At 36.9% G+C, this 10,773-nt stretch overlaps 1 non-coding gene across 1 annotated transcript; it reads left to right on the top strand.

Moving 5' to 3' along the window:
- Positions 1 to 5,068: 5,068 nt before the first annotated feature.
- On the top strand, positions 5,069 to 5,175 carry LOC123611896 (U6 spliceosomal RNA). Its single transcript, XR_006718993.1, has one exon. It is a non-coding gene; the product is annotated as a U6 spliceosomal RNA (small nuclear RNA).
- The last annotated feature ends 5,598 nt before the right edge of the window (positions 5,176 to 10,773 follow it).

Here is a 10,773-nt window from a genome sequence, read left to right as displayed (position 1 = left end):
AAAGCACTGCCGAGGAGAGAGAGCAGCAAAGAGGATTCAAGATGCAGCAACGTGGGTGGACCCAGAGGGCCTTATGCTCAGTGAGATAAGGGAGATGGAGAAACACAAATACTTGATGTTATCACTTAACACGTGGACTCCAAAAAATAAAAACAAACAAATGTATATGACGAAACAGAAACAGACTCACACCTGTAAAGAACAAACCAGTGGTTACCAGTGGGGAGACAGAAGGAGGAAAGGGCAAGATAGGGGTAGGGGATTAAGCCATACAAACTACTGTGTATAAAATAAATAAGCAGCAAGGATATGTTGTACAGCACAGGGAAATATAGCCATTATTTTGTAATAACTTTAAAGAGAGTATACTCTTTAAAAATATTGAATCACTATGCTGGACACCTGAAACAAATATAATATTGTAAATCAACTAGACTTCATTTAAAAAAAATGATGAGGGAAGTGCAAGAGTGTCTTTGGGGCCAAAGTATGCTGAACACGATGGCTGGGGACAGACCAGGGGAGGTAAGACCCAATTGAAACCCCAGTGCTGCATGTTGTTAGTCAGTCACTTGGTTCCTTTGAGTCTCAGCTTATTATTACACGAAGTGGGATGGTCATTACCTCACTGGGTGGATGACCTATAATAATCTTTACAAAAGACCCTGGATTCAGTAAATGTTAATTTCTCCCCTACCTTTAGCAGTGAGATCTCAAGAAAGAATGAATTACAACTTACATCACTAAAAGACCACTTAACACATGGCAGCAATAAGGGAAAAATTTTTTTTTCATCTTCCAATCTCTGTACTTCAGAGGATTCAATTAGAAACTATAAAGAAATCTCAGCCTTTCCATGGATCCAAGCAGACGGAATTAAGGCAGTGTGGTGGCAAAAACACACTGTGCTGTAACACGAATATCCCAAATTAGGAGATGGTTAATACATTATAGTACAGCCATATGACGGGATATTGGAAAGCTGTAAAAAGAAAAGTAACAGTGTTTTTAATGACATATATAAAATGTGAACGATATAATACTTAGTGGAAAAAAAGCAGAATATAAAATTTTATATACAATACAAGCTCAACTGTATTTAAAAGAAAAAAGCCCAAAAAGAAGAGTAAGGAATAAAAAGTATATGAACTTTCTGTAAAAACTGTTTTATTGAGAATTAATTCACATATTAGGTATGTTTACAGGCCAGAACATGAACTTTTTCATTTTAATTATTAAGTTTGTGAAATCGCCATTCCTCTCTTTTTTTCTTTTTTTCACTGGAGGGGGATTGAGCCCAGTCATTCTACCCCTGAGGCACACCCCACCCCCTCCCTAGGGCATGAACTTTTAAGACAAAACACCAGGAGTTAAAAAGATTTGTACTTACACTAGGTGCTTCAGGCTCTCCCCTCCCTGAGCGTGGGCTGCCTTTGCTTACTCTTTCAGAGAAATCTTGCAAGAAGCACTGAATTAGCTCAAGCTTTCAACTCCCTCATTTTGCAGGTAAAGAAATGGAGCCCCAGAGGGGACAGACTTGCCTGAGGCAGCACAGTGTGTTAGCCACAAAGCAGGAACTAGAACTTTCCAGTTTGAGTTCAAGACACCTAAACATGCCAATTGTCTAACGTCATCTCTCTTCTTTTCTTGCTCACATCCATATGCGCTGTGGTTTCTAAGTGGTTGCAATCATAGTATAGACACAATTTGGGGGACTGCTAATTCCTTAGAACAGTTTTTCTTCTCTCAGGTCCTGCTATGTCAACATTTATTCTTCTTTACACTTTTCTCTGAGTCTGTATACCCAATCCGCTTGCTGTATTTGCGAGCCTGGGCAATATTTTTGTAAAAGCCCAAGAAACTCAAAGGCCCCTTTTATTAGCAATTGTTGGAATCTCTGACCTCATTTTTAAATTTACATTTGAAATTCTTTCCTCTTTGAAGTTTGCCTCTTTACAAAGTACTTATAATCTTTCCTCTTAATCTTTCAAGACAATGCATACTGTAAAAAATACTTTTCTCAAAAAAAAAAAATACTTTTCTCTTGCTGGCCACCCCCAGCCTCTTGAAGGAAGAGCTGGGCTCATCTCCATATCCCTGCCCCCACCACCCCGCCCCCAACAGAGAACTTCTCTGCCACAGGTCACTATGGATCGCATTTTTCTTCTTTCCTTACTCTTTAGAACCTGCCTTCAGTTACTTCTATCTTAGCCCAGCCATTCTCAACTTTGCCTACATTTAGAATCACCTGGCGGGGCTCCTCATTTATTTTTACTGGGATGGGGACATGATTCTCATCTTCAAATGGGGAACGACAACTTCTGCCTTGGATGAATAAGTTAAAGTGAATGTATTTTCCTAAGGATAACTTGGGTGGAAAATAAGTCCGGTTGGGAAATTAAAAGATTTGAAACTTGGCAAAAGGAATTTCATCTGGTGTCGTTTGGAGATGAACGGGGAAGTATTTTTTTTGGAAAAGACCACTGAAATTATACAAGTAATGGTTCTCATTCATTCATTTATTCACTTGTTATTCATTTGTTAAAAACCTACACTGTGCTGGACAGTAGAGGTTTACATACACCCCCTGTTTTCAAGGGACTTACAATCCAGCAGTAGGAAAAAAAAGTACTCTCTTCAGCAAAGATGAAGTGCCATCTGTGCTATGACAGAGATGTGTATGGGCTTCCCCTGAATGAAGAATGTGTTACAGTCTAATTTCATGCATCTTAGTATAATATATTTTATTGCATTATATCTAAACCAAAATTTTAAAAATATAATAATTCATATCTAATTGGAAGTTACAAGAAGGTGAAATGCAGACCAACATCACAGTTGTATCAATAGCAAGTGGAAGGTTGTTTGAAACTGAGGTCAAATTTGAGAGTGCTTTGACAACGACAAATAAAAACAGATTAAACATTGGTGTAAAAGAGAAAAACTCATTTTAATAGATTTTGCTTGAATCATTCTGAATTAATGAAGATACAGTGACAGAGTTAGATTAAGAGTAAATAGACAGGGGCGAGGGTGTAGCTCAGTGGTAGAGTGCCTGCTTAGCATGCAAGAGGTCTTGAGTTCAATCCCCAGTACCTCCATTAAACAAATAAATAAACCTAATTACCCGCCAAAAAAGAGTAACTAAACAATAAAAATATATGAGATAGGGCCAATGGGATAGACCAAGAATGGAATAGAAACAATTTGTGGGGAAGAAAAAAAAGCAAGAAAAAAGAATGTCTTGTGAAGAAAGGATAATCATTCCAAAATAAAGAAAAGAGAGTAGTATGCATAATAACCCAGTACTGGAAAATATATGTTATTACAGAAAATCCATTTACTATTTATTTAAAATATGCCATATAAAATATATTATTTTGGATCATTTAAAAACATTATTTTAGGAGCAAGCAGACTGAAAATAAAACTTTAAAAATTGTAAAAATGTCCCTACTTAAAATTTAACATATGAAAAACCTAGTAAAAATCAAGAAAAAGCCAACAGTGAAATCAGGCCAAATGCGCTGGGAGAATTTGCTCAGTAAAGAATCTGGGTATCTTGTTCTTTATAAAATCCTGTAAAATTCCACCATACTATAAAGAAATCTTGAAATTATGCCTGTGGGGATCCCAAACTTCTCCGCTTGGCACTGACAACCCATTACATACATTGGTGGAAAGCAGACTGACCACGGCACTCACTTGAGTGCGCAAGATACTTACGCTGGTGACATTACAACCAACAGTAATTTATGAATAAGACCTTTTTTTTTTTCATTTTAGAGCAAGGTTATTGAAACTACTATATTGTTAATAGGGTACAAGATTTTTGGTCACAAAAGAAAGTTGAGTTACACAGTTGTAACTTCTATTTCAGTGCTATGTCTATTATTTTACAAAATACTGTAAAGAGATAGTGTTCCTTAGCAAAGTAGTCCATGACAGTAGTTTTGACAGAAGTTCTGCAAGTAGGGAAGGTGCACCCCTATCCAGAGTGTCTATTCCATGAAAAACAAAATGCTGTCCCTTCTGTGATGGAAGTGATCCAATGTAATCAACCTGTCACCAGATAGCTGACTGATCACCCTGGCATGGTGCCATATTGGAGACTTGGTATTGGTTTCTGCTGCCGGCTGATTGGGAACTCAGTGGTAGCCTTAGCCAGGTCAGCCTTGATGAATGGAAGTCTGTGTTGCAACCATGATTAACTACAGTGTTCATGAGCCCACTAGGCAATGATAAGGGCATTGGGGGAAAGAGGTGGGCTGGTAGCCACAGAAAGGGCCATCTATCCACCATCATGGTATTACACAAAGCGTTGCTTTTCATCTAGGGACTCACTTCATGGTAAATAAAGTGGGGCAATGGTCCACACTTGTAGAATTTTATGTTCTCCAACCATCCTGAAGCAGTTAGCTTGATAGAATAGTGGAAATGCCTTTTGAAGACCTTTGAAGACCTTTTAAGTTCTAGAACCAGCTAAGTGGCAATACCTTGCAGGACTGGGTAAGATTTTCCAGGAGGTTGTATATGCTCTAAATTGGCATCCAACACATGGTGATGTTTCTCCCATAGCCAGGACTCGCGGATTGAGGTCCAAGAATCAAGGGGTGGAAATGGTAGGGGCACTACTCACTACTACCCTGTGATCCACTAGCAAAAATTCTATTTCTTATCCCTGTCACCTTATGTTCTCTTGGTCTAGAGGTCTTAGTTCCTAAGAGAGGACTATGTCTACTGGGAGACACAGCAATGATTCTCCAAACTGGACATTAAGACCACCTGACTACTTTGGGCTTCTCATGACTCTGAATTATCAGGCAAAGAAGGAAGTTACTATACTGGTTGGAGTGACTGATCCTGATTACCAAGGGAAAATTGGACTGCTACTATACAACAGAGGTAGGGAAGAGTATGCCTAGAATCCAGGAGATCCCCTAGTAACACATTCTGGATTAAAGTCAATGGGAAACTACAACAATCTAATTCAGGCAGGTCTATTAATGGCCCATATGCTTCACGAAAGAAGGTTTGGGTCACTCTACTGGGTAAAGAACCACAACCAGTGCTTACTTTGGCAGCATTTATGCTAAAATTGGAACGATACGGAGAAGATTAGCATGGCTGCTGCACAAGGATGACATGCAAATTTGTGAAGCATTCCATAGTTTTAGAACAAACTAGTGGTTACCAGTGGGGAGGGGATGAAGATGTACAAACTACTATGTATAAAATAAATAAGCATAGATAACCAACAAGGTCCTACTGTAGAGCACAGGGAACTATACTCAGAATCTTATAAAAACCTATAATAGAAAAGAATCTGAAAAAGAATATATATATACACATATATGTGTGTGTGTGACTGAATCACTTTTCTGTACAACTGAAAATAACACAACATTGTAAATCAACTATACTTCAATAAAAAAAAAAGAAAAAGAAGAAGGAAAAAAGACAACAGGAACTGGAACTAACACCCAGAAAAAATAAATAGATAAATACGTAAGCTACCAGGATATATGGTACAACACAGGGAATATAGCCAATATTTTATAATAACTACAGATGGAGTATAACCTTTAAAAATTGTGAATCACTGTGTTATACACCTGAAACTGAAAATATTGTACATCAACTATACTTCAATTAAAAAAAAAACAGAAAAAGAAAAAAAAACCATAACCAGCCAAGATGCTTGCTGAGGGCAAAAGGAATATGTAATGGGTAGTCATTATCAATGCCAGCTATGACCATGTGACCAGTTACAGAAATGAAGACTAATTGTTATAAGTATTTCTTCCCTTTTTTGTTATGAATATGTTTGTGTGTATATGTATATCTGTATGTATGTGTGTGTATGTATGTACCTATCTGTCTACCTTTGTTTTCCTCCCTCCTTACCCCCTTATCAGATAACATCAAATCTATTAATGTTACATCATAGTATTTATGTATTTTTAACTTTACATCATACTACTAAAGTTACAGGATATCAAGGAGAAGAGTGACTATCACCCAGAGGTTTTGGATTCTCTTCTTGGGAAAGAGTTAGTGTGCTTTCAGCTGTACACAGGATAGTTGTATCATGTTAGGCAGAAGTATGACTTTGTTATTGTCTTCATTTGGAAATTAAGTAGGATTTAAGGAGATGTATGTGAATGTCAGGTTGATAAGCAATAAATTATGATGGTTAATTTTATGTGTCAAGTTGTCTTTGTGCCCAATTGTTTGGCTAAACACTGGTCTAAATGTTGCTGTGGAAGCATTTTTTGGAGGTAATTAACATTTAATCAGTAGAGTTTGAGTAAAGCAGATTTTCCGCTGTACTGAAGGTGGTCCACATCCAATCAGCTGAAGGCATTAAAAGACTGAGGTTCCCCAAGGAGAAAGGAATTCTGTCTTCAGACTGCCTTCAGACTCAGGACTGTAGCATCAACTCCTGCTGGAATTTCCAGCCTGCTCTCCTGCCCTGTAAATTTTAGATTTGCCACTTCCCATAATTGCATGAGCCAATTCCTTAAAATAAATCTCTCTCTCTCTCAGTATTTCCTATTGGGGGATTGCAATCATATGTAATATCATAAAGAAGAAATATATTACAAATATCTATGAAAACAGGATTTAAAATGCAACCCCAGTATTTTAACTAAAGTCTCTGTTAACATTTGGTAAAACTGGGTTCTTCGTTATAATGCCACCATAAACTGAGACCGAGTCCTTGCAGGTAAGATGATAAATCAAAATTACCTGTAGGTAAAGTACACTTTGGTCTCAGAGTTATAATTTGCAAAAAAGTACAGAGTTAATACTGGGATGGCACTTGTCTCCTAACCAGTGCTCTGCAAAGTCATGGTCATGTGTATGATCGAGATGCTAGACTTCTGGTTTTGATCACCCAACACTGCTACCCACTATTGCTTCCTCATAATAAGGAGATAATTTAACCATGATGCCTGGAACAAATTCCCCTAATTTACATTCCACACCCCCTACCACTTTCCCATTCACTGATTTCACTTAATTTTATAAAACGTAAATATATTTAAATTGTTTTCTTAGCCACATACAATCATTCATTCAACAAATATTTATTAAATGCCTAGTATGAAGCACATCCCCTGTAAATTCCATTACGATAGGGGTGCTGCCAGTTTTGTTCAGTACAGTGTCTCCAGTGCTGAGAATAATGCTTTGCACAGAAGAGGAACTCAATAAATTTGTGTTGAGTTCATAAACGGAAAGAAGCATATCCAATACCCATGGTAATAATTTGTGCGTTATCTCCTGCTCTCTGTGTCCAGCTCTGTTAATATATGCTTCTTAGTTGTGAAAATAACAAGTCCTTTAATAACCATTAGTTACGGCAAAAAGCCTTTTTAAAAAAAGATGTTTTTGTGAAAGGCTTTGAAGTCTTAGATGAAAAGTACAGGCAATCCTCATGGATTTATTTTATAAGTTTACTTGCTTATTGATTGGTTATGAAGCAGAACATATTTTTCTATGGAAACAAGGTTTTTCAAAGGGTTTAGATTTTCCGAGCTGCCCTGCTAAAACCTGTGACAGCCAACACAGCACTGCGGTGGTAACAGGGCATAACTCTTGTGTGTGTTTCTGTGGAAAACTAGAACTTAATTGGCTGCCTGTGGAAAAGGACTCTGTTATATGTGTCTAGATTAGAACGGCGAATCTTGGGGTTATGTGATGACACTGCACAAGTGTGTTCAAACTCACCTGTGCTTGGTATTTTATCAGTGGCTGCAGAGGTTCCAGAAAAGCAAAACTCTTGAGAGGCACAGGACTCAGAAATGAGGAAATGGTGATACTGTAAATGAAGCCACTGTTACGAGGAGAGAAGAAAAAGGTGTGTAACTTTTAACAGAGAGTGAGGAGAGGAAACATGAGTGGGAAAGACTCTAGGCAGAGGCAGAGGGAAGAGAGTTCCAGTCAAGTCAAAACCTTGCCAGCCTTAGGTGGTTAGTTGGCCACGTGTAAAGCTGAGTGTATGAGAAAGTATCCAGGATAAGCAGTTTATTTTAAAACCTAGCCTAGAAGAAAAGCGGGATCTAAGTATCAGCTGTTGTTGTTTTGTAACAAAAGAATGTGCTTAAGTAAAATACATATCATAGAAGGAATTTTTTAAAGTTGTTTTTATTAAATACTGACTATACACAAAGTAATATTTCTTTTTTTGTTGTTTTTTGTTTTGTTTTTTAACATTTTTTATTGATTTATAATCATTTTACATTGTTGTGTCAAATTCCAGTGTTCAGCACAATTTTTCAGTTATTCATGGACATATACACACTCATTGTCACATTTTTTTCTCTGTGAGTTATCATAACATTTTGTGTATATTTCCCTGTGCTATATACAGTGTAGTCTATTCTACAATTTTGAAATCCCAGTCTATCCCTTCCCACCCTCCACCCCCCTGGTAACCAGAAGTCTGTATTCTCTGTCTGTGAGTCTATTTCTGTCCTTTATTTACGCTTTGTTTTTGTACAAAGTAATATTTCTAACACGTGTGACAGACATAAAGAACAATAAATACCCACGTATCTACCGCTCAGCATAGGAACTTGGACATTAATCATCTGGAAGGTCTGGGGATGGGGCATGAGGACCATGGCAATCTTTCAGGTAGTTGCGTGTCCAAAACTTCATAATCACCTTGGGGAAAAGCTCAAAACAAAACAAAACAAACAAGCCAGGAGCCTGGGCATTTCATCAAGGATGTCAAAAACTGACTTTCATAAATAATAGGCTAATTAAAATATAACATAGATTGACCCTGTAAATGTTTTGAATAAAAACAGAGCTTTATATTTTAAATCCCCAGAAATGTTGCTAGAATGAGTGCTCCATGGTGAGGCAGACTATTTGTCCAGTGGTCCATGTTTACAAAGGCCTATTTCAAAAGAAGCAAGAAGACGGTTCTATGAACAAAGAAGAGCCATTTTTCAGATGTGGTTTTTTTCACAATGATATTTTTCTGTCTTAGCTAAAACTGAGCACTATCCTTCAGCACTTCCAGACTGAGGATTTTATAAAAATCTTGCATTTTAATCAAAGGAATTTTTTTTTTTCTCTGAGTGTGATTTAGCTCCCTGATACAGTATTTCCAAGCTGCATGGAATCTTAAAATGCCTCAGGTAGGAAACTCAGTCCTGGATGTACTTGATAACATGTCTGGAACATTTTCATGAAAACGTTCTGGAGATGGATAGTGTTTGCACAACAATGTGCAAGTACTTACTTCCACTGAACTGTACACTCAAAAATGGCTAAAACGACAATTTTTGGTTAGGTGTATTTCACCACAATAAGATGTCACCAACCAACTAATCAAGTGTTTAAGTCACACTGGTTATGGATTCAGATTCTAATCTAGAACATATGTCCTATTCTAAGATTTCCTCACCATCAGCCTACCCACGAGAACTTTTATGCTAAGAGAGGTAAGGTCAACACTACATACCAGTTTTAAATCACTAGAGTACACACATGCACTGTATTTCTCATATTGCACTTAATTTTTTTAGTTTCTATTTTTAATAGACATCTTTATTTTGGAGTTAGTTGAGGTAAACATAAGAGAAGGAAACTGTAGAAAAAATGTGTTAGGCTATGTAAAGTAACATTTTACAGACATTCTATGCCAAGTACTTTTTCCCAATCTCTAGGAGAAGCTGTAAATGTTTCACCATTGAGTATGACATTTGTTATAGGATTTTTGTATATACACTTTATTACATTGAAGAACTTCTCTTTTATTCCATTTTTTTAAAATGCCAATAGTACTTTGTTCAGGTATAATTTGCAAGTAGCAAAATACATAAATTCTAATGTACAACTCAGTAAATTTTGATGAACCACTGTCAAAATGTAATTGTCACCCAGATCAATATTCTCTTAGGTCAATACTTAGGACTAGAACTGTTGGGTCATATGGTAAGTGTATGCTTAACTTTATGAGGAAGTGCCACACTGTTTTCCAAAGTGGTTACAGAGTCCTGCCAGCAATGAATGAGTGTTCCAGTTGCTGCACGTGCTTGTCAATAGGAGGTACTGTCAGCCTTTATAATTTTAGCCATTCTGGAGGGTGTGTGAGTGATACCTCCTGTGGTTTTCATTTGCATTAGTTCCCTGATGACTAGTGGCTTTGAGCATCTTTTTTATATGTTTATTGATGATTCACATACTATTGTAAAGTTCCTTTTTAAGCCTTTTGTCCATTTTGTTATTGGGTTTCCTCATATTATTCATTGGGAGGTGTTCTTTGCTGATTCTGGATGCAGGTACTTTGCCTGATGTGCATACTGAAGATACGTTCTCCCAATCATGGACTGCCTTTGCACTTCCTTAGTGGCATTTTTTGATGAGAAGTTTATAAGTTTAATGAAGTCCAATTAATTTTTTTGTCTTTTCTGATTAGTGTCTTTCATGTCCTATTTAAAATAAAAAACCTTTGTCTACTCCAAAGTTGTAAAGATATTTATTATTCCACATTTTTCTCTAGGAAGTTTATAGTTTTGCTTTTAACATCTATGATCCATCTCTGATTCATTCTTGTATATGGTGTGAGGTGGGAGTCAATATTCATTTTCTCCATACTGCTGTCTAGTTGTTCCAGCACTATTTATTGACAAGACTTTCCTTTCTCCATTTTATTTCTTTGACAACTTTGTAAAAAAATCAATTGACTAAATTTGGGGGTCTATTTCTGGGCTTTCCATTCTGTTCCATTGATCTGATGGTCTATTCTTA

Source organism: Camelus bactrianus, chromosome 29 (genome assembly GCF_048773025.1).
Source record: "Camelus bactrianus isolate YW-2024 breed Bactrian camel chromosome 29, ASM4877302v1, whole genome shotgun sequence".
Taxonomy (NCBI): Eukaryota; Metazoa; Chordata; class Mammalia; order Artiodactyla; family Camelidae; genus Camelus; species Camelus bactrianus.
This window is presented reverse-complemented; position numbering and strand designations above follow the sequence as displayed.